The sequence below is a fragment of the Marmota marmota genome, unplaced genomic scaffold, assembly GCF_001458135.2.
Source record: "Marmota marmota marmota unplaced genomic scaffold, marMar, whole genome shotgun sequence".
Classification (NCBI taxonomy): Eukaryota; Metazoa; Chordata; class Mammalia; order Rodentia; family Sciuridae; genus Marmota; species Marmota marmota.
Window position 1 is genome coordinate 18,319,188 of NW_026000016.1, and position 24,227 is coordinate 18,343,414.

General features: G+C 36.2%; 1 protein-coding gene across 8 annotated transcripts in view; it reads right to left on the reverse strand.

Moving 5' to 3' along the window:
• Positions 1-24,227, reverse strand: part of Akt3 (AKT serine/threonine kinase 3) — a 289,636-nt gene that overhangs the window by 238,316 nt on the left and 27,093 nt on the right. Inside the window, exon 2 of one of the 8 annotated variants that reach the window (XM_048809254.1) lies at positions 8,971-9,032. The exons of the other annotated variants lie outside the window; for them this stretch is intronic. The gene's annotated coding sequence lies outside the window, so the exon portion shown is untranslated. The remainder of the gene's footprint in view (positions 1-8,970; positions 9,033-24,227) is intronic. 8 annotated transcript variants of the gene reach the window in all.

Sequence of the window (24,227 nt, forward strand, 5' to 3'; positions counted from 1 at the left end):
TGTCCACCCCACAAAAGGAAAGAAATAAAAGAAACTTTTTGTTGTTGAAGCAAAAATGCACAGAATTTTGGTACCCTTATCCTGGAATCTTCTTGTCTCAACGACTGACACTAATCCAAATCCCAAGTCTTACAAGAAACAATGATTCTTGGACAATTTGTAAAAGTCGGAGAAACACATTTTTCAGGATACCTGGCAACTGTAAATGAATAAAATCCATCTTAAGTTACCTCCAAATTTTGAGTGGTAAGTTTAATATCTTCATAGTAATTCTGAGTTTTTAAGAAATTTTGTCCAGTACTTAGTAACTATATCATGTGAAATGGATAGATTTTAAATATGTTTATTAATCTTTCATTGCTAGAGGGGAAAAATAATCATTTATTCTCAGGCTAAACTGTTGATCATCTGTTCTTAAATTTTTCATATCAGCAACAAACACTAAAATAAAAATCAAAGACAATAAATTTGGTTTTTAACTGCCCCTTTGGAACTCCTTTGTAATGATTTGGTCAGGCTAATATACCATTTCACAGAAGCAAGGTATGTAAGGAAGGAAAAATAATGTCAAAATTATCTTTTTTATCTGAATGATGTATAATCAATGATCCACCCTCTACAGATGGCTATGAAAGCATCCAAAAACTGCTTCTATGTGACAGAGTGCATCATGCTCTGCACAAAATGGACTGTTTTCCATGCTATTAATAGGGGTGTTAATATACTTTTGCTCAAACGCTTCTTTTCAATTGTAAGCCTCTTCAATACTTACTAGGTTTCAGAAAATAATTAGATAATGAACAATTAATACATTAACTCTAGCAATCTGGCAATATAATTATGCATGGCAAGGTAAAGATTGTTGACACTGTACTTAAAATGTAAATCTCCTAATCTTCCAAAATCATTTACTTACTGTTCCAGAAACATTTCTAGAATGAACCATAGCTATCAGGAATGGGGCCAAGTATTTTAAAGTTATTTTTCAATGTTGGCTTATCGGTCTAATATCTGTCATTTACTTACTTTATAACATAAAGACAGACTTATCAGAACAGAAAATATTTTAACAACTTATGAAAGCAAAGATATCTCTTAATTACTCAACTATGAAATCAAATCAAATATTCAATTTTCCTACCAAGCGAAAAATTATCATCTTTCTATTCTTCATTAAATATTGCCTACTAACCACACAAAATTATATTCTTCATTATTCTAATAAAGAAAAATGATACAATTTAAAGTTTACATTATTACTTTTGATAACTGAACTAAAATCAATTCAAGTCATTTTATTCCACTGAAACTCCTAAAATGTTCTTTGAAATAAATAAGGCTATTCAGGATTTTTGTTTCTTAAGATTCTAATCATTATAACAATCTTATCAAGTAAAAGTCACTTAAAATTTATAGCCTGAGAATAAATCCCGAAAAGCATTTCTCAAACCAATAAGCTAAATTTCAGAGAATTCTGCTACCTTTAAAACTGAGAGTTTATAGATAATTAGGCAATAATCTACTTCTACAGATTTTATTATTAAATAAATAAGAAGCTAATGCTTTACTGTGAGTCATTTAAAAGTTCATCATGTTATTTACCTTAAGACTTGAGTTACAGCCCTCTCAGGCCAAAAATATTCCACCAGCCCCTCACTAACATTTGTATTTATCTCCACTGGCTAAAAGTATACTGATTGATATGTGAAATTTTGTAACAGATTTTTAAAAAGGAGGATTTACAGAACAGATGTTCACACAAAAATTCTTCATAGGATACTCAAATTTAAATGAAAACAATGTAAATATCAAGATGTTTAGTAAATCAATATAGGACATTTCTAGACTTGTTAGAGCATCATAACTGTGCAGACATTTTTAAAGTAAATATATTTAAAAATACAGTAATATTCTGTCCAGTGTTTTAGGGAAGAAGCCAGAATAATTTTATAATTAATAATTCCAGAATCTACCTATCATCTTCATTTACGGTTTAAAATTATTACAATTTAAAATTATTTTTAAATAAAATCAATTTGAAATTATTAAGATTTAAATTTGTTTCCATATATTTCACTTAAGACATATACTACTTTTGCTTTGATTCAATTTTAAAAACTTATAAATGCACAGTCTTCAAATATTTTTTGTTTCATCAATACAATTAGCAGAACATTGAGACAGAGAAGCTAACAGTAACACCCTCCAGTGGCTGGCTCTGCAGCACAACAAAAACATTTTCACCCTGAACTCTTATTTCACTATGTGTTTTCTTTGAAAGAAAATCTAACGCTTATACACTACATTATAATCACAAAACCTGTGGTAAAATCCCAATCTTTTAAAAGTAAAAATACAAACTATAAGTCACTATTTTAAATTGTCTTTATTTGCAAAAATTCTTACCTCAAAATTTCCTCTAACAAGGTGTCAGATATTACTTTAATAACAGAATAGTACAAAAACAATTTCAATTCTTTTTAAATCTGTCATCCTTATAAAGCAATATTTAAAAACCAAGATTGTGACTATAAAACAAAAGGAATTGGAAGAAAATTACTGCAGTCAAAACGCAAACAGTGAATCCGTAAGAAAGAAAAAATACAACTATGCTGCAAATCAAAGGTAATATTTTTAGTCCTCATTCAAGGATAATTAGGGAAATGATATGAACTGATAGTATAATTCCCCAGTTATTTATTTGTGTAATACACAATTACTGTATTGTGGGGGAAATGACTGCATTTTTAAGAAAACTTTCACCAGAATTGATGCCAATTTAGAAGAAAATTACATATTCACATTAATATTTTAAATATAAATTGTTAAATCTTGAGTACTGACCTCTAGAAAACATGAATTTTAGTTTAAAAATACACAGTAACAAAGAATGGTAATGAAAAACTAAAAAGTCTATATTTAACTGGCTGCTCAGTCATTAGAAAGGTGCCCCATAACTACCATATGTTACTCAAATATGTTATCACACCTACAATTTCATCATATGTCTCCCAAGAAATTAATTAGCTCTAACTTTTTCAACTTTGACAAAAACGTCTGCATCAGTCAGATTACTAGCTGTTGCAAACATTTCAAAATTCAAAGATTTCTTCAGCTTGTATTTAACCTTTTAATTACTATTAATCATTTAGCAACATTTTAGAACAGCATTCATTAGACAGATGTCTAATTCTAGAATTCTGAATAATGTAAATTCACTTATACATATATTTACTTATTAATTTTAAAATACAAAACTAATCTGTTTAAAATGACTCACTGATACATCATTTCACAGCTGTATTTATGTTAAAGAGAAAAATACTTAAAATTTTTTAACTTCCTCTAAAAATCTAAAAAATCATTCATTTAGATCATATGACTTAGGTCAAATTAATTCAATGACTATAAGTTATTTAAATTTACAATAAGAAATCTAAGGACATGTCAATTTAAAAACTTTATAAGATATAGCAGTAGAGGGGGGAAAAAACAGAGAGACTTAGAAAAATCTTTCATAAATATCCTGTTGAGGGGATATAGCTCAGCTGGTAGAGTGCTTGCTTCATAAGCACAAGGCCTGTGTTCAATCCCAGCACCACACAAAAAAAAGATAGGTAGGTAGGTAGGTAGGTAGGTAGATAGATAGATAGATAGATAGGAGGTAGACAGATCGATCCTGCTGATGACCAAACAAAAAAAAAAAAAAAAAAAAAAAAAAAAACTGATTCTGTTTGATTCTTATTCAAACACCCATACTACCCTCACTCATGTAAACCAGGTTCTACCTGATAATTCATTCCAGATATTTACTGAATAATGAACAAATCAGATAAAACTCCTGTTCTTATAAAGCTTACAGTCTACTGAAAATGAAAAAGAAAAAAAATGACAAGTAAGTAAATTACACAGAGTATTAGTAGTACTAATACTTTCTGATTCCCTTGTTAACCAAAGACCATAAACAACAAACCTTACTCTGGCTTCAATTAGTCCACATATAACACTGCTGAATTCTCCTTTCAATTACCTCAAATAACAAAATAATATTTAGCAAGAAACTGGATGTAAATTTCAAAGTGAATACTATGGCTGAAGTAAATGTTCAAGTTAATCGGAATGAGGGCAGCCTGAGGAACAGCCAAAATTTTCCTGATGGTAGCTATTATTTGTCTCTTGGCAGCTATCCAGGTTTTGGCTACTGCCATGAAAACTGCACCTGTGACATATACAATCCACGATTTTAAAAATATGCACAAAACTGTGCAACTATCACCATTAATTTCAGAACTTTTCATTACTCCGAAAAGAAACACTGAACCAATTAGTAGTCACGTCCAATTACCTCCTCCCTTTACTTCCTGGCAACCACTAAACCATTTTCTCTATGAATTTCCTTATTTTGGATAATTCATATAAGTAAATCATGGAATATGAGGGCTTTTGTGTGTAATTTTTCCCACTTAGCATAAGGTTTTAAGGATACATGTTAGAGCATGTGTCTACCTACCTCATTCCTTTTCTGGCTGAATAATAATTCATTTTATGCAATATACCATACTTTGTTTCTTCACAGAATAGTTGACTAGACATCTGAGTTGTTTTGGACTATTATGAATAATGCTACTGTGAACATTCAGACTTGTTTTATACAAACATATAATTTCAATTATCTGGGTATATTCCTAGGTATGCAATTGCTAAGTCATGAAATTCCATATTTCAGTTTTCCAGGAACGGCCAGACTATTTTCCAAAATGCCATACCATTTTACAACTTCACCAGCATTGTATGAAGAGTCCAATTTCTTCACATCCTCACCAGCACTTTACCTGACTCTTTGATTACAGGCATCCTAATGGATTGTGAAGTAATACCTCATGCAATTTTTATTTGTATTTCACTTATTACTTAGCATTTATGTATCTTCTCTGGAGAAATGTGTATTCAGACCCTTAGGGTTACTTAAATTGGGTTGTCTTTTTATTGTTGAATTCTTAATATACTCTAGGTACTAGACCTTTTAACAGACATGTTCTGCATTTTCTGCCATTGTGTGGGCATTCTTTTCACTTTGTTGATAGTGTCTTTTGACAAGTAAATTTTTATTTTTGATGAAATCCATTTTATTTATTATTATTATTATTATTTGGTACTGGGGATTGAACTCAGGGACACTCGACCACTGAGCCACATCCCCAGTCTTATTTTCCCAGTCTTATTTTGTATTTTATTTAGAGACTCACTGATTTGCTTAACACCTTGCTGTTGCTGAGGCTGGCTTTCAACTTGAAATCTTCCTGCCTCAGGCTCCCTCTGGAATTACAGCCGTGCACTACAGTGTGCCCATCTCATTGCTTATGTTTTGTTTTGTTTTTTTTTTTTAATATTTTAGTTGTAGGTGAACACACAATATCTTTATTTTATTTTTTTTTTAATGTGGTGCTGAGGATCAAACCCAGTGCCTCATGCATGCTAGGCGAGCACTCTACACTGAGCCACAACCCCAGTCCATTGCTTATGTTTTTAATGACAAATCTAATAAAGCATTTCCCCAATCCAAGCTTACAAAGATCTACCCTAACTGTTTGCTTCTGAGTTTTATAGTTTCAGCCAACGTAGTTAAAGTCCATAATTCATTTTAAGTCAATTTTGTATACAGTGTACAATGGGGTCCCAATTCATTCTTTCGCATCTGAAAACCCTGTTATCCCATTATCATTTGTTGCAAAGACTATTCTTCTCCACTGAATAGTCTTGCCACTCTTTTTGAAAATCTATGGATTATAGATATACAGGTTTATTTCTAGACTTTCCATTCTATTCCACTGATCTATGTCTATCTTCCATTTTTCTTTTTTGACCACAGATACCAGGACATGAAAAGTGGTAAGCATTCAACAAATATTTGGTAACTTAATAACTATTCCTGTCAGTAATAAAATGATAGAATTTTTTAACTCACAAAGGCCTTAGGGAACATTATTCTACTTAGTAACTTATTTTCCCAATATTTAATAAAGGAGAAAACTGAGGCCTAGGAGAGATTAATTGATCAGCTCAGTGCAAAGAACAAATTAATTACAGACCAAAGCAGGGTCAGAATTCAGGTTTCCTCATTCCAATGCAGGCTCTTGCCTTATATAACACGCTGTTTTTCAAGTGAAACTAACTGCTTTAACATTCATCACATGAGCAGATAGAGATACGTATACATGTATAGGTGCTTACTCAAAGTGGAACCCCTTTCTAAGTACATAATTCACAAAAAAAAAAGCCATTAACAACCAAAATGGGCCAAAAAAATAAACCACAGTCAACAGTTTCCTCCAGAACAACTCTTCTCTAACTTCATTTTCAGCTCAAGAACCTAGCTAGTTTCTCTTTCAATCTTCAGATTATTCTACATGAGAAAAAAAGTCTGTGATGGTAAAAAATGAAAATTATCAGGCGTCTAATTACATTACCCTGTGCTCTTCTACGTTTCCCACCACAATTATCTATCATTCACCACTACATGCTTTAAAGAATGAAGAATCTCCATATTTCCAAAAACCAGAAAAAAAAAAAACCTTCTACAATGTACTTGCAAAGAAGGAGATATACATGATTATGTATGATTTTGAGAAAAAGAAGAGAGGCTAAATGTTCAACCCTAACACTGCATTTGTATATACATGTGAGGGAAAACATAGTTTATATACAAAAGTTATATATGTATTATGTATGAGTAGATCATAAATTCTCTTGTGGTCAAGAAAACACTTAAGCTTTAAACTCTAATCTCTTCACCAAATCAAGTCCTTTGAGCTCAATTAAGTTTTTCTTTCTACATACCTCTAATGCGATAATTATTATAATGCATTCTAATAGTTATCTCATGTTTGTGTCATCTCATTGAGAACAGAGACCATGTGTTTTTCATGTTGCATTTAGTCCACAATCTAAAATAGCCCTGGCACATGATAAGTACTTTAAAATTCTTTGTTGAATGAATATTTTCAAACTGTTTGTAATACTGAATACACCTGTTTAAGAATGTCAACAACAAGAAATTTGTTAATTCTTTCTATAATTCCCAAATACTCAAGTTCACATATAACTCACCAAACATTGCTTATACTCAGTATAAACTTCAGAGTTAGCTAATCTGCTTAGAAAAGCAAACAATTAAAACCCAATATATGACGATCTGAATGTTATAATTCTTCATCATATCTGCTATATTCTTAGCCAAAAACAAAGAAAAATTCAAGCAATACTAATCAAGTTACAAGCAGCATGGTCTAGTAGAGTGATTCACAAAGGAACCGGGAAAGCATTTCTCTAGAGTCATGCAAAGGAACTCTTGAGAATATGTAAAGAGACTGTCATGTTTACAAAGTATGGGTAAAACAAAAGAATAAAATGACTATAAAATAATGATTCAGTGGAAAAGGCAAAGACTTTGTAATTTTAAAGTCCTGATTTTAACATGAGCCTTCATTGTGACCACTTCTAGGAAGACCACTGCATCTTTCTGTACCTCTTTTAGTTCATCTTTTAAATAATGTGAATAAGAATGTTTATTCCAGAATCTCACTTTGAGAATCACATGACAATGTGTAAAGGCCAGATAGCCAGACACCAGCATATAAAAAAATTAATTCTCTTCCTACCTGGCAAGAGGTTGTAATATGAGGGGCAGATTCAAAAAACTCTTCTCTAAACATGTTTCCCCCAACAGATGTCAGTGTTTGAGGTTTTAGCATCAGGAAATTCTATATTTGGAGCTTCAAGTCCCCCAATTAAATGTAAAATAATCTATTAATGGATAATTTTAATATCCATTTAATGTCTACTCACCATGTTAAAGATTACTTATCAAGCCCTAGCAATCTCTTCTGATAGTAACAAAACAGGGAAAGGCCTATGATTCATTGAGGAGATTGAAGAAACAAGAAAAAGAAAAGGCTGGAAAAGAATCTTGAAACCACCTTTTTCTACCTACTTTATAGTATTACTTAAAAACCAGTCCCACTAATAGAATAAACACAACATAAATTATTCAAAAGTTCATAAATTCACTAGTAAACCCGGCATATTAATTTAAGATTGTTTTTATGGCACGAAACATAACTACCTGCCAGACGTCATAAACTTTTCTCCTTTTGTATATGGTTCCACTTTTACAGGCTCCTCTCCTTTCAAGATTATGACTTACTCCCTTTTTTACTTTATTAAAAAAAAAAATACTGGGGCTAAGGTTGTGGCTCAGTGGTAGAGCACTTGCCTAGCATGCATAAGGCACTAGGTTTGAACCTCAGCACCACATAAATGTAAAATAAAGATATTGTGCCCACCTAAAAAAACTAAAGAATAAATATTTTTAAAAAATACTGATTTGTTGTTATAAAAAATCATAACTTTGAGTTTATATAATGTATACTATAATAAAGTTGATCTTGGGCATGGGTTATTTTTCTTCTGAATGAAAATGTTATTTAAAGATTATCTAATGTGCATATTAACTAGATACTGTCTCTGTAATTCCTCATTATTTTCTCTAAAGTTTAATTTCTGTGGTTCTGGAAGCATATTTGCTTAAAATAGTATTTATGGATAAGAACTGAAAATTTTATTATTTAAAAAAAGAAAATCCCCAAACTATAATTTAATAAAACATCTTTCACAATTATCACCAAAGAAAAGATCTACTTTGGTATATACCATTTGCTCTATATTTCCCCAAAGTGTCAACTGTGTGGTAAGTCTCTGTGAAAGTTGATAAAATCATAGTATAGACAACATGACAGGTATGCCATATAAATCATTTTGAAATTTACATTAATCAAAACCACTATATTGTCTTTATAGACCTCACCAAGACAATGTCATATCCAAACTTAAACTTCACATTTTATTTCTGTCAAGGAGCAACCACTATGACTTTTTTTTTGGAAGTTCTACCCCAAATTCTCAGTCACTCACCCGCCCGCCATCTTATGAATCCTGTGCTTCCTCTCCGCCTGTGGGCTCCACCAAAGAGGACTCTATAAAGTAAATGTGGAGACAATTATTGCCAAAAATGAAAGAATAGAAATTCTTAATAGTTCCAGAAAGGCTAATAAATATCAGTCCCAAATTGCAACTTAGAGAGGAGAAAGTCTAAATCCTAAAGAATAAGAATAGATTATATGGACTCTAATTTTAAAATATCAAAATATGTTTGGGATTCAAAATAACTCTTCAAATTCCAGCAAAACAAATTAGCATATTTGTAGGTAAAGATCTAAATGGCACTTCTGGTTTCCAAGGCTTACCAAAAAAAAAAAAAAAAAACAAAAAAAAAAACAATCTAGCAGTGAATTTTTTAAAAAAGATTTGAATAAAAACAAATTTAAAAACCGCATTTTAAAGGTCATTTATGTATGAAGAACATCAAAGCTTTTCTTTTCTTCTACTCTTTGCATAATGAGAATACATCTACAAACCTGAAATTCATACCTAACTCCTTTGTTACTGATACAATGAAGGAAACACTGTTCACCACCAGCCTGCCTGCAACCTTGCTCTTCTTCCTACATTACCTTTCTTAATTCATGTTATATTTCCATGAAGGAAAAGCAGGTGTTCTTCAGTACCCCAAACAGAAAATTTATTCTAAGACGAGGACAATGATGATGAAGATGATGATAGAGTAAATAAATATCACTTCTTATGTTAGAGACAAAATGCTGAATGTTTTCCATAAATTATCATAACTGCAATATGAGATATTGTTGTAAACTGAATGCTTGTTTTCCAAAAGTTCTTGTGTCGAAGTCCTAATCCCCAGTGTAATATATCTGGAAATGGGGCCTTTGGGAGCAGATTAGGATTAGATGAGGCCAAAGAGCTTCACCATGCTGGCACACTCAAACATCCAGCCTCCAGAATTGTGAGAGAATAAATTTCTGTTGTTTAAGCTACTCAGTCTATCTTATGTTTTCATGACAGAGTGAACAGAGTAATATGGATAGGTACTATTATTTCTCCATCTTTAGATGAGAAAATTATAGCTCAGACAAGCTGAATAACATCCCTATAATGGATTCAGGAGACAGTGGTGGAGCCAGGATTTAAACCCAACTTTTAATCAATACTGTCCCATTGATGTCTTACATGATTGAGTGCATAAGATGTATTACCAATTTTGCTAAGTATAAGAAATAAAAATAAGTTTGCCCATAAGGAACTCCTATCTAATCATAGTAAAGACAAATACATGAACTACTAAAGAATGAGTTCTTTGGGGCCTGGACCCCAATAAATTTTTATTGAAATAAACAACAACAAAAAAATACTACCAAGCAATAATACAAGGTGATAAGTACCTTATAAGTATATAAAATAAAGCAAAACAAGGGTTACCAGGAGAGAGCAACTGTGGGGATGGTTAAGGTAACCAGCATGAAAGAAGTAGAGAAGGAAAAAATATGGTAAATGCAATTCAGTCACAATAGGTAAGTCAATTACATTTGGAAGGGAATTTATCAAAGCCTGCTAGTGGAAGTAACATATAAAATGTATTTTCAAAGATGAGCACACTCTCACTGTTGGAATGAGAGAATTCTAGGTTGAAGGGACTACATGCACAAAAACATGCAATTTGAAAATGTGGCTGGCTGTTGCAAACAATGTAGTTTATATGTTAATAGATCTCCATCTCATCTCCTTCTTTTTCAAAGGCCCCTACACAAAACATGAAAGTAATGATCTTGCTCAGATCTGACCTTATTAATTCCTCATTCAAACAAGGAATTCTTGCATTGTCTCTCACATGAGCTTTGAGGGACACCAAATATCTAAACCATAACACAAGATTCATGACTCTAGGTGAATCAAGGAAAAAAAGAAAAAACAGGGACAAATTGTAGTCTAAGGAATTTAGATAATGTGGATAGAGTGGGACTGTTGAATAATATGATATAAATAATATGATAGGCAAATACACAGAGTACGTTGAGAGAATCAATTAAGACTTGCAGAGGTTCAGACAAAGAAGATACAAAATGGTTCTTAAAAGGTGAGTATGAAGAAGATAGGTAAAACATACACAAGTGTGAAACTGTGTTGAGGTGTAGAAAAACTAAGAAATTCACAATCACTAGAATATGAAGTATGAAGCTGGGCTGGCAAAGTATGATCCAATGAGACAACACTGGCTATACATACTGTGCTGCGAACATAATGACAGCCAGGCATGGTGGTGCATGCCTATTATCCCAGCTCCTCAGTAAACTGAAGCAGAAGGATCCCAAGTTTGAGGACGGTCTAGGCAATTTAATTTAATAAGATGCAGCTCAGGCAAAATATCAAACAAAATAGATTAAAGCAAACCTTTGAATATTTTTATGTAGATACAACACTAGGTTCGATCCCCAGAACTGGATGGAAAACAAACAAATGAACAAACATGCTATAGGCCAGTGATCTGGAACTATAAAATGTAAACATGTACTGTGTCAAAACTAGGTGTAAGTCATACTACAAGTCATTTTAAAAATTTAAACAGATATTATACTCACATGTCAAAATCAAACATGAAAAAGGTATACATAAAAAGGCTCAGCACAACCAGTCCGGCAGCTGTCCAGTTCATATCCTGCTTTTTTAAAGTATTACTTTGTTGTTCTTCCTTCCCCAGTTCCTTCATGACAAGGTAAGAAAATACAACTAAAGTTCATAACCCACTTGAATCAAAGTGTGAAATATGATATATCAAGAACTATGTAATGTTTTGAACAACCAACAATAAAAATAAAAGAAAAAAAAGAAAATACAACTAAATATATTATTACCTCTCCTTTACAGACAAAAAGATTTTTACAATATCAAATCATGAAGGATTCCTAATGCTGATAATAGTAATGTTTGGGTAGTGGTACTATGGATACTTTTTAAAATTATATCTGTATTTCACAAATCTTTGGTGAGCATCTATTACTTTTATTTAATGAAAAATGGTCATATTTTTATTTTTCTTAAAATAAGCAAGATTCCAACACAAATTTTAACAGTGTCTGGTAAGAGCCTATTCTTCAGAAGGTAGAAGAGCTAGCTAGCTCCCTGGGGTCTACTTTATAATAACATTGATTTCATTCATGAGGGTTCTGCCCTTAAGACTTATCTTCTCAAAGCCCTAACTCTTTAATACTATAATACTATTAAACCATATGTGGTTCCAACATATGGATGTGGCATAAGGGGACACAAACATTCAGACCATAGCAGAGAAGTACAGACTCCAGAAGCAAACCCACACATAAATAGAATAATGATGATATTTTATTCAATAAAGAATTAGGACAATTGTTATACCTTAGGAAGAATATTTAAATTCCCTTCTTAATATCACAGACATATAAACACATACATACATGCACACATGCTGCATTCCAAGTGAATTAAAAGCCTAAATATGAAAGAATTTTATAAGAAAATATGAGACTTTAGTAGCTAATTTCCAGGATGGCCTCCAATGATCTTTATACTCTGGTATTGAATGAAGCCCGTGATAAAATAAGAGGCTTTAGGAGCTTTGTGCCAAGACCCCAGAAGCTAGGAACAAAGACCAAATATAAAACCTCTATAATTTCCTGAGTAAAGGGAGTATCTTTTGTTAGGATAGGATATTTAGTCTTAATCCCAGGTCCCTAACAAAAGAGAGAAAGAAGCGGTAAATTGAGTTAATCATCAACAACCAGTTATTTGATCATGCCTATATATGAATATCTAAACTGCAGTGTTTGAAGAGCTTCCAGGATAATGAAGGCATCCAAGTGCTGAAGAGCAGCATATCCTAATCCCACACAGAAGTTTCTGTGTTCAGGAAACCTTTCAGACCTTACCCTACATCTTCATCTGGCTATTCATCTGTATTCAGTAAAATATCCTTTATAATAAATTGACAACTGTAAATGAGGTTCTTTCCTGGGTACTGCAAGCCATTCTAGCAAATTATTGAAGCCAAGGAAGAAGTGGTGGGAACCCTCAATTTATAACTAATAGACCAAAGTACAGGTTGACCAGATTTGCAATAGGCAAAAAGTGGGGAAGGGGCACTTTTGTGGAATTAAGCCCTTAATTTGTAGAGTATGCACAAATTGTGCAAAACTGAATTCAACTACAAGTCACCAGCTGGTGTCCAGAGAACTGGAGAACAGGTTGGTGTGGAAAAAAATAAACAATTATTTGGTATCAGAAGTGTTCCATGTGGAAAAACAATAAAAAGACACAGTAGTCTCCTCCAATTATGAACAGGGCGGAGGGGCAATGTGTGACTTCAAAAGATAGTTTGGAAAAGATAAGTTTCCGCCCGTTTTCCTGGATTATTTATTATGCCAGCCTTAATATTAGGACAATCGAGCAGCCCCAGTAAAGAACCATAAGAACTGACACCTTCTACCAAAAGATAGCAAACCCTCCAACAACACTTATACTAAAATGTCTTGACTTCAGTCCTCTGATATCTTGACTACAACCTCAGAAAAGACCAGAACCAGAACCACTAAGCCTTGGTGCTTTCATGTCTCTGACCCACAAAAACTAAGAATTAATAAGAAATGATTTTTGCTTGTTTTCATCAAATGCATTTTGGTGGTAATTTGTTATACAGTAATATTTCTGACGTGCCAGTCATTATAACCTCAACGTAGAGAATGATGTTCTTAAGTATGATGCCAGAAGCAAAACCTGAAAGACGAGTAAATGTATTAAAGTGAAAATTTCAGTACAATGTAAGTACATTTGTAATGAATAAGAAAAGCCACAAACTGAAAGAAGATATTTCCCATTCAGATAACAAATGATTAATATCCAAAATACCTGAAGGATGCCTACAAATCAATAAAAGAAAGACAAATCACATAATATAAAAAGGGGATGAGATTAGAGGACAACTCAGAGAAAAGGCAACTTACAAGGGAAATTAAATAGCAATAATCGTAAAAATAGAAGAAACACAACCAGAAACAAAAGCAATGCAAATTTAAGTCACTAAATATTTTCTCACATATCCGATTTTTTAAAACTACATATGCAAGGCGGGGGAAGGAAGATGGCGGCGAGGGGAGTGCATTGCCCCCGTGTGCTGCTTCACTGTGTGGGAGTATGACAAGTCAGGACGGCTAAAGGATATCTTGTTAGGAATTTCCAGCAATAGTGGGGTGCTCCGGACCTGGAGGAAGGATTTCCATCGCACGAGGATCGGCTACGGGGACTCAAACGCGAGAGGTTTGTCGCACGGAGGGTAACACTGCTTATTCAGCAAACCACCCCGCGGCTAGAGTCTGCAGCGCCTGCTGGGAAACGAGGAGATAGCAACGCAGGGTTACAGCGCTGCAGTTTCTGCCAGCCGTGCAAGCACCGTACTCAGGGCTGAATTCTGGGTTCGAGACGGGGGAAGGAAGCGGTCCATCTCGGTTCTCCACACCGGTCAGACCACAGAGGAGGCCAGCAGCCACCATGTTGGTAAACTGACGTCACCTTCCCTGTTTTCGACTGACCGCAGCTCATTCAGCCATAGATCAGGTAATTTCAGGCTGCAATTCGCCTGCGGCTTGCAGACAGATTGCTAGGGTTCAGTGCCTGGGTGCTTCTTAGAACCTGATCTTATCGGAGCGAACACCGAGCGCGGGGCGGCCGAGTTCCGGCTCCCGGAACCGTCCCGGAACCGCCCTGGCCCAGGGCCGCGGAGCCTGCGGAGGCTGCTTCTTGGACCCTGCTCCTATCAGAGCATACAACAAGCACTAAGCAGCCGAATTCCGGCTCCCGGAACTGAGCCCGCGGGGACTGCTTCTTGGAGCTTACACTTATAGGAGCTTACACCGAGCACGGAGCGGCCGAGTTCCGGCTCCCGGAACTTCCCTGGCCCGGGGCTAGGAGCCCGCGGAAACTGCTTCTCGGTCCGGGTCCTGCTGAGGGCCGGTCAGGACTCACCCGTTGCTTTGGTTGCCCGGCAAGGGGAACGAAATGCTGCCATTCGCATAGGATACCAACATGGCAGAGATCTGATGTCAGCAGAAAGCGGCGGAGGAGAGAACTTCATCAATACCAGCGGTGACATAAGCAGTTGGTCTCCTGGTAGGGGGGGTGAGGCACAGTCACCCGAGTCTCCTCAATTTGTCGTTGAGCCAGAGGGGAGAAGCCGGGCCGCCGCCAGCGCCCGGAGCAGGCCCAGCGGCTCGCCAGCGTGGTGACCGCGTGACCCCAATTGGAGAGGGGGCGGAGCGGAGCCGCCACTCGCACCCGCAAGGTGGGCAGACCCGCGACCCAGTGGTACATGGGCGTGGTAGGAGGGGCAGGGCAGAGCCGCCGTTCGCGCTTGCAAGGTAAACAGACCTGTGACAGCCGGGCGGGTCAGGCCCAGTGGCCTGCCAGTGTGGTACACATGTCACCCCAACTGGAGTAGGGGCAGAGCAGATCCTTCTCCCACGCCCGGATCAGGCCCTGCCGGTGTGGTGGTCACGTGACCCCAATTGGAGTGGGGGCGGAGCGGAACCGCCACCCGTGCCCGCAGGGTGAGCAGACCAGTGATCAAACTGCAGATCAGGCCCAGGGGTCCGCAGGCGTGGTAGGAGGGGCAGGGCAGATCCGCCGCCCGCGCCTCCAAGGTAGGCAGACCTACAACAGACCGGCGGATCAGGCCCAGGAGCCTGCCGGCGTGGTACAAACACCACCCTAATTGGAGTAGTGGCAGAGCAGAGTCGCCGCCCGTGCCAGGAACAGGCCCAGCGTCCTGCAGGCGGGGTAGTCACGACACCCCAATTGGAGTAGGGGCAGAGCAGAGCCTCCACCCGTGCCCGAAAGGTGGGCAGATCTGCGACCGACCAGCGGGACAGGCCCAGTGGCCTGCCGGTACGACAGACACGTCACCCCATTTGGAGTAGGGGCAGAGTAGAGCCGCCGCCCGCGCCTGCAGGGTAGGCAAACCTGCAACCGACCGGCGGATCAGGCCCGGTGGCCTGCCGGCGTGGTACACTCGTCACCCCAATTGGAGTAGGGGCAGAACAGAGCCGCCGCCAGCTCCCAGAACAGGCCCAGTGACCTGCCGGCGTGGTAGCCACGACACCCCAATTGGAATAAGGAGAGAGCAGAGCCGCCGCCCGCACCTGCAGGAAAGATACGCAAGCAGTATGAAAAGACAAGGAAAGAAAGGACCACAAGCAATGCAGGTCAACGCAACTTTAGAAGAGGTAACAGCTGCAGCAGATGGAATGTCAGATAAAGAATTCAGGATATACATGCTTCAGATGATCTGGAGTATCAAGGAAGACATTAAACAGCAAAATCAGACAATGAAAGATCACTTCGACAATGAATTACGCAAACAAATCCAGGAAGCAAAGGATCAACTATACAGGGAGATAGAGGTTATAAAAAACAAACAAACAGAAATCCTAGAAATGCAGGAAGCAATAAACCAACTTAAAAACTCAATGGAGAATACTACCAGCAGAGTAGAACACTTAGAAGATAGAACATCAGACAATGAAGACAAAGTATTTCAACTGGAAAAGAACATAGACAGCTCAGCAAGACTGTTAAGAAACCATGAGCAGAACATCCAAGAAATATGGGATAACATTAAGAGACCAAACTTAAGAGTCATTGGGATACAGGAAGGTACAGAGCTCCAAACCAAAGGAATGAGCAATCTATTCAATGAAATAATACGAGAAAACTTCCCAGACTTGAAGAATGAGACAGAATCCCAAATCCTAGAAGCCTACAGGACGCCGAATGTGCAAAATCATAAGAGATCCACACCTAGACACATTATAATGAAGATGCCCAACATACAGAATAAGGAGAGAATTTTAAAAGCTACAAGAGAAAGGAAGCAGATTACATTTAGGGGTAAGCCAATCAGGATAACAGCTGATCTTTCAACACAGACTCTGAAAGCTAGAAGATCCTGGAATAACATATTTCAAACACTGAAAGAAAATGGGTTCCAACCAAGAATTGTGTATCCAGCGAAATTAAGCTTCAGGATGGAAGATGAAATTAAAACCTTCCACGATAAACAAAAGTTAAAAGAATTTGCAGCTAGAAAACCATCTCTTCAAAACATCCTCGGCAAAACATTACAGGAAGAGGAAATGGAAAATAACAATGAAAACCAACAGTGGGAGGTAGGACAGTAAAGGGGGGGGAAATAATCAAAGAGGAAAACAAACCATGTTTAGTAACAGAAATAAACAAATATGGCTGGAAGAACAACCCATATCTCAATAATAACCCTAAATGTTAATGGCTTAAACTCACCAATTAAGAGACACAGGCTAGTAGAATGGATCACAAAACAAGACCCAACAATATGCTGCCTACAGGAGACGCATTTGATAGGAAAAGACATACATAGGCTGAAGGTGAAAGGTTGGGAAAAATCATATCACTCATATGGACTTCGGAAACAAGCAGGAGTGTCCATACTCATATCAAATAAAATAGATTTCAAGCCAAAGTTAATCAAAAGGGATAAAGAGGGACACTACATACTGCTTAAGGGAACCATACACCAACAAGACATAACAATCATAAATATTTATGCCCCAAACAATGGTGCAGCTATGTTCGTCAAACAAACTCTTCTCAAGTTCAAGAGTCTAATAGACCACCATACCATAATCATGGGAGACTTCAACACACCTCTCTCGCCACTGGACAGATCTTCCAAACAAAAGTTGAATAAGGAAACTATAGAACTCAATAACACTATTAATAACCTAGACCTAATTGACATATATAGAGTATACCACCCAACATCAAGCAGTTACACTTTTTTCTCAGCAGCACATGGATCCTTCTCAAAAATAGATCATATATTATGTCACAGGGCAACTCTTAGACAATATAAAGGAGTAGAGATAATACCATGCATCTTATCTGATCATAATGGAATGAAACTGAAAATCAACGATAAAAGAAGGAAGGAAAAAGCATACATCACTTGGAGAATGAACAATAGGTTACTGAATGATCAATGGGTTATAGAAGACATCAAGGAGGAAATTAAAAAATTCTTAGAGATAAATGAAAACACAGACACAACATATCGGAATCTATGGGACACATTGAAAGCAGTTCTAAGAGGAAAATTCATTGCTTGGAGTTCATTCCTTAAAAAAAGAAAAAACCAACAAATAAATGATCTCATACTTCATCTCAAAATCCTAGAAAAAGAAGAGCAAAACAACAGCAAAAGAAGTAGAAGGCAAGAAATAATTAAAATCAGAGCTGAAATTAATGAAATCGAAACAAAAGAAACAATTGAAAAAATTGACAAAACTAAAAGTTGGTTCTTTGAAAAAATAAACAAAATCGACAGACCCTTAGCCATGCTAGCGAAGAGAAGAAGAGAGAGAACTCAAATTACTAGCATACGGGATGAAAAAGGCAATATCACAACAGACACTTCAGAAATACAGAAGATAATCAAAAACTATTTTGAATCCTTATACTCCAATAAATTAGAAGATAGTGAAGGCATAGATAAATTTCTTAAGTCATATGATCTGCCCAGATTGAGTCAGGAGGATATAGACAACCTAAACAGACCAATATCAATTGAGGAAATAGAAGAAACCATCAAAAGACTACCAACTAAGAAAAGCCCAGGACCGGATGGGTATACAGCAGAATTTTACAAAACCTTTAAAGAAGAACTAATACCAATACTTTTCAAGCTACTTCAGGAAATAGAAAAAGAGGGAGAACTTCCAAATTCATTCTATGAGGCCAACATCACCCTGATACCTAAACCAGACAAAGACACTTCAAAGAAAGAAAACTACAGACCAATATCTCTAATGAACCTAGATGCAAAAATCCTCAATAAAATTCTGGCGAATCGGATACAAAAACATATCAAAAAAATTGTGCACCATGATCAAGTAGGATTCATCCCTGGGATGCAAGGCTGGTTCAATATACGGAAATCAATAAATGTTATTCACCACATCAATAGACTTAAAAATAAGAACCATATGATCATCTCAATAGACGCAGAAAAAGCATTCGACAAAGTACAGCATCCCTTTATGTTCAAAACATTAGAAAAACTAGGGATAACAGGAACTTACCTCGACATTGTAAAAGCTATCTATGCTAAGCCTCAGGCTAGCATCATTCTCAATGGAGAAAAATTGAAGGCATTCCCCCTAAAATCTGGAACAAGACAGGGATGCCCTCTATCACCACTTCTATTCAATATAGTTCTCGAAACACTGGCCAGAGCAATTAGACAGACGAAAGAAATTAAAGGCATAAAAATAGGAAAGGAAGAACTTAAATTATCACTATTTGCAGATGACATGATTCTATACCTAGAAGACCCAAAAGGGTCTACAAAAAAACTACTAGAACTAATAAATGAATTCAGCAAAGTGGCAGGATATAAAATCAACACGCATAAATCAAAGGCATTTCTGTATATCAGCGACAAAACTTCTGAAACGGAAATGAGGAAAAACACTCCATTCACAATATCCTCAAAAAAAATAAAATACTTGGGAATCAACCTAACAAAAGAGGTGAAAGATTTATATAATGAAAACTACAAAACCCTAAAAAGAGAAATAGAAGAAGATCTTAGAAGATGGAAAAATATACCCTGTTCATGGATAGGCAGAACTAACATCATCAAAATGGCGATATTACCAAAAGTTCTCTATAGGTTTAATGCAATGCCAATCAAAATCCCAACGGCATTTCTTGTAGAAATGGATAAAGCAATCATGAAATTCATATGGAAAAATAAAAGACCCAGAATAGCAAAAGCAATTCTAAGCAGGAAGTGCGAATCAGGCGGTATAGCGATACCAGACTTAAAACTATATTACAGAGCAATAGTAACAAAAACAGCATGGTACTGGTACCAAAACAGGAGGGTGGACCAATGGTACAGAATAGAGGACACAGAGACTAATCCACAAAGCTACAACTATCTTATATTTGATAAAGGAGCTAAAAGCATGCAATGGAGGGAGGATAGCATCTTCAACAAATGGTGCTGGGAAAACTGGAAATCCATATGCAACAAAATGAAACTGAATCCCCTCCTCTCGCCATGCACAAAAGTTAACTCAAAGTGGATCAAGGAGCTAGATATCAAATCAGAGACTCTGCGTCTGATAGAAGAAAAAGTTGGCTCCGATCTACATATTGTAGGGTCGGGCTCCAAATTCCTTAATAGGACACCCATAGCACAAAAGTTGATAACAAAAATCAACAAATGGGACTTACTTAAACTGAAAAGTTTTCTCTCAGCAAGAGAAACAATAAAAGAGGTAAATAGGGAGCCTACATCATGGGAACAAATTTTTACTCCTCACACTTCAGATAGAGCCCTAATATCCAGAGTATACAAAGAACTCAAAAAATTAAACAATAAGAAAACAAATAACCCAATCAACAAATGGGCCAAAGACCTGAACAGACACTTCTCAGAGGAGGACATACAATCAATCAACAAGTACATGAAAAAATGCTCACCATCTCTAGCAGTCAGAGAAATGCAAATCAAAACCACCCTAAGATACCATCTCACTCCAGTAAGATTGGCAGCCATTATGAAGTCAAACAACAACAAGTGCTGGAGAGGATGTGGGGAAAAGGGTACTCTTGTACATTGCTGGTGGGACTGCAAACTGGTGCGGCCAATCTGGAAAGCAGTATGGAGATTCCTGGGAAAGCTGGGAATGGAACCACCATTTGACCCAGCTATTGCCCTTCTTGGACTTTTCCCTGAAGACCTTAAAAGAGCGTACTACAGGGATACTGCTACATCGATGTTCATAGCAGCACAATTCACAATTGCTAGACTGTGGAACCAACCCAGATGCCCTTCAATAGATGAATGGATAAAAAAAATGTGGCATTTATACACCATGGAGTATTACGCAGCACTAAAAAATGACAAAATCATAGAATTTGCAGGGAAATGGATGGCACTAGAGCAGATTATGCTTAGTGAAGCTAGCCAATCCCTAAAAAACAAATACCAAATGTCTTCTTTGATATAATGAGAGCAACTAAGACCAGAGCAGGGAGGAAGAGCAGGAAGAAAAGATTAACATTAAACAGATACATGAGGTGGGATGGAAAGGGAGAGAAAAGGGAAATTGCACGGTAATGGAGGGAGACCCTCATTGTTATACAAAATTACATATAAGAGGTTGTGAGGGGAATGGGAAAATAAACAAGGAGAGAAATGAATTACAGTGGATGGGGTAGAGAGAGAAGATGGGAGGGGAGGGAGGGGCGATAGTAGAGGATAGGAAAGGTAGCAGAATACAACAGTTACTAATAGGGCATTATGTAAAAATGTGGATGTGTAACCGATGTGATTCTGCAATCTGTATTTGGGGTAAAATTGGGAGTTCATAACCAACTTGAATCTAATGTATGAAATATGATATGTCAAGAGCTTTATAATGTTTTGAACAACCAATAAAAAAAATAAATTAAAAAAAAATAATAATAAAGTTTCTTTCAATCCCACAACTATTGGTGATGCACTATAAATGTTTCAATTACTGAATTTTAAAAGGGCTGGGGATGTAACTCAGTGGTTAAGTGCCCCTGGGTTCAATCCCTGGTATTTACCAAAAAAAAAAAAAAAGAAAGAAAAGAAAGAAAAATTTAAAAAACTAGTCTGTAGCTCCACTTCCAACATTTACTTTCCCCAAAAGCTTTCTTTAGTTTATCCAGAAATTACCTGTTGAGGGAGTTTAAGATTTAGCTCTGTTTCCTAGTCCTGATACTCTCCACACTTCCCAACTCCATCATTTCAATATGGTTTTAACCTAACTTTGATTAGATCAATATTTAAGGGGTATATATCATTACGATCAGAGCTGAGCCAAGCAGTAAATAATAATCATCTTTTACTGCATAACATTTTGTTTTCCTTGGAATAACTGGTTTCTCATATACCTAGTTTTCTACATACTTACCTTCATATACTTATCTACTATGTATTTATCCCTAGTTCACTTATCTCCAGTCTGAGAAATCTCTTTGAATATACTCACTCCCATCAGATTTCTATTAATTTCATCTTCTGGAAGAAGTCTTTCCCTGTCATCTGATGTATTCCTGTCTGGACTGGGGATGTGGGCCAGGTACACAGTTATCATCCTGGGTACTCTTCTTACCCCATCCGGGGTCTATATTGCTCTTGTCTCTTTTTCAGGCCTGCTTCTCCTTGATTTATTCCCGTGTTTTTTTTGTGGTGGTGTTTTGTTTTGGTTTTTGGTTTTTTAGGTAATGGGGATTGAACTTAGGAGCACTCGACCAATGAGCCACATCCCCAGACTTATTTTGTATTTTGTTAGGGGCACAGTCTCACTGAGTTGCTTAGGGCCTCGATAAATTGCTGAGGCTAGCTTTGAACTGGAAATCCTCCTGCTTCAGCCTCCCAGTCACTGGGATTATAGGCGTGTAACACCACATCCAGCTTCCCTTGTTTTACTGGGCTACATTAACCAAGTTCCTGAGGAAGGATTTGTGGGTGATGAATTTGAGACCTTTTCTCTCTGAAAATATCTTTATTCTATTCTCGAATATAATTAATAGTTATATTAGTACAACTTATGTTTCTTCAGAATTTTGAAGATCTTCCTGCTCCACTGTTTCTTGCTTCTACTGTTGCTCAGTCTAATACCATTCTGATTCCTGATCCTTTACATGTGGGTCTATTTCTTATATTCACAATGATATGCCTTCGTGTGGGTTTTATCAACAACCATTGTGCAGGGGGTTTAATGGATACTTTCAATCTGAAAACAAATATTTTTTTTCTTCAAATTTGAATATTGATTCACTTCATTAAAATTTTCCAATTTTTTCTCATTTGTTTCTAAAAGTCTATAATTTTGATGCTGGAAATTTTCTTACTTGTTTTTTAGTATTGTTTAGTCTTTTTATTCCTATTTTCCATCTTCTTCTTTTTACCTCTTCCAAGATTTTCCTACTTTATCTCTTAACCTGTCCAAAAGTATTGTTCATTCTTCTTTCTAAAGTATATTTATGACATGTGCTCAATTTGGTTAACAGAAGTATAGCATAACTTATAAGTTATAATATAGACAGAACTCTTGATAGTTTTTGCCATAATTTTTTGGTGAGGGTTATTGAGAATTAAACCCAGGAGTTCTTTACCACTGAGTCACACCCTGAGTCCTTTTTATTTTTTATTTTGCTAAGTTACAGAGGCTGGCCTTGACTTTGCAATGATCTTGTCTCAACCTCTACAGTCACTGGGATAGAGGCATGTGCCAATGTATAATATTCACTATAATATTATTCACTATAATATTATTAACTAAAGAGAAGAATTAAGACACAAGAAACTCCTTAAACCAGCCATATTGTAATACATTTAATAGGTATGTAATAGGCATCTAAGCAAAAAAGGTATAAGATATGTGGCCACAGATAGTGACAATTAAAACTTAATGAGGAATCACTAAGTACCAAATGCTTTGCTTTCATTATTACTTAAACGTCACAGATGAGATAATTAGTAACCTATCCGGATCATATCTCTGGTAAGTAATATATCTAGAATTAGAATGCAGGTTTGTCTGACTATTAGAGCACAACCTATTAAACACTTTGACAAACTGTCACAAGCTCACAAAAAACTATTCATAAGCATATTTTGCCTAGTCTCATTTACAGTCAAATACAGCCATCTGACTGAGTTCTAACTGATGAAATGTGGTAACCCAGAAGTACCACTTCAAGGTTTGGCTCACTAAAATATCTCCTCCGGATGATCTGCTCTTTCCTTTTCTGGCTTTGTACAGATGAGCGCATGCTGACAGGAACCATTTACTGAAGATGGTGGAGTCACAAGGCAGAATGCCACTACCAATCAGGAATACTAGTTTTTTATTTTGCTGAGCAAGAAATAAAATTCAAATTATACTAATCCACTGACATTGGGAGATTACAGTATCAATACCCTACTGCCTCAAGAAACAAAAAGCTTATATAAGTGGGAGGCAACTTAATAACCATCATAACATATGTAAATAGGACCAAAAGAGTAATACAGAGTTATATTTACAGAGAGAAGTTATATGTTCAGAGAAAAATAATAACCACTCTCAGCCAGAGAGATTATAGAGGTATTAATATTTAAAGTAAATTCAGTTGATGGGATAGTAATTTGGGGGCCCCAAAAAGCATTA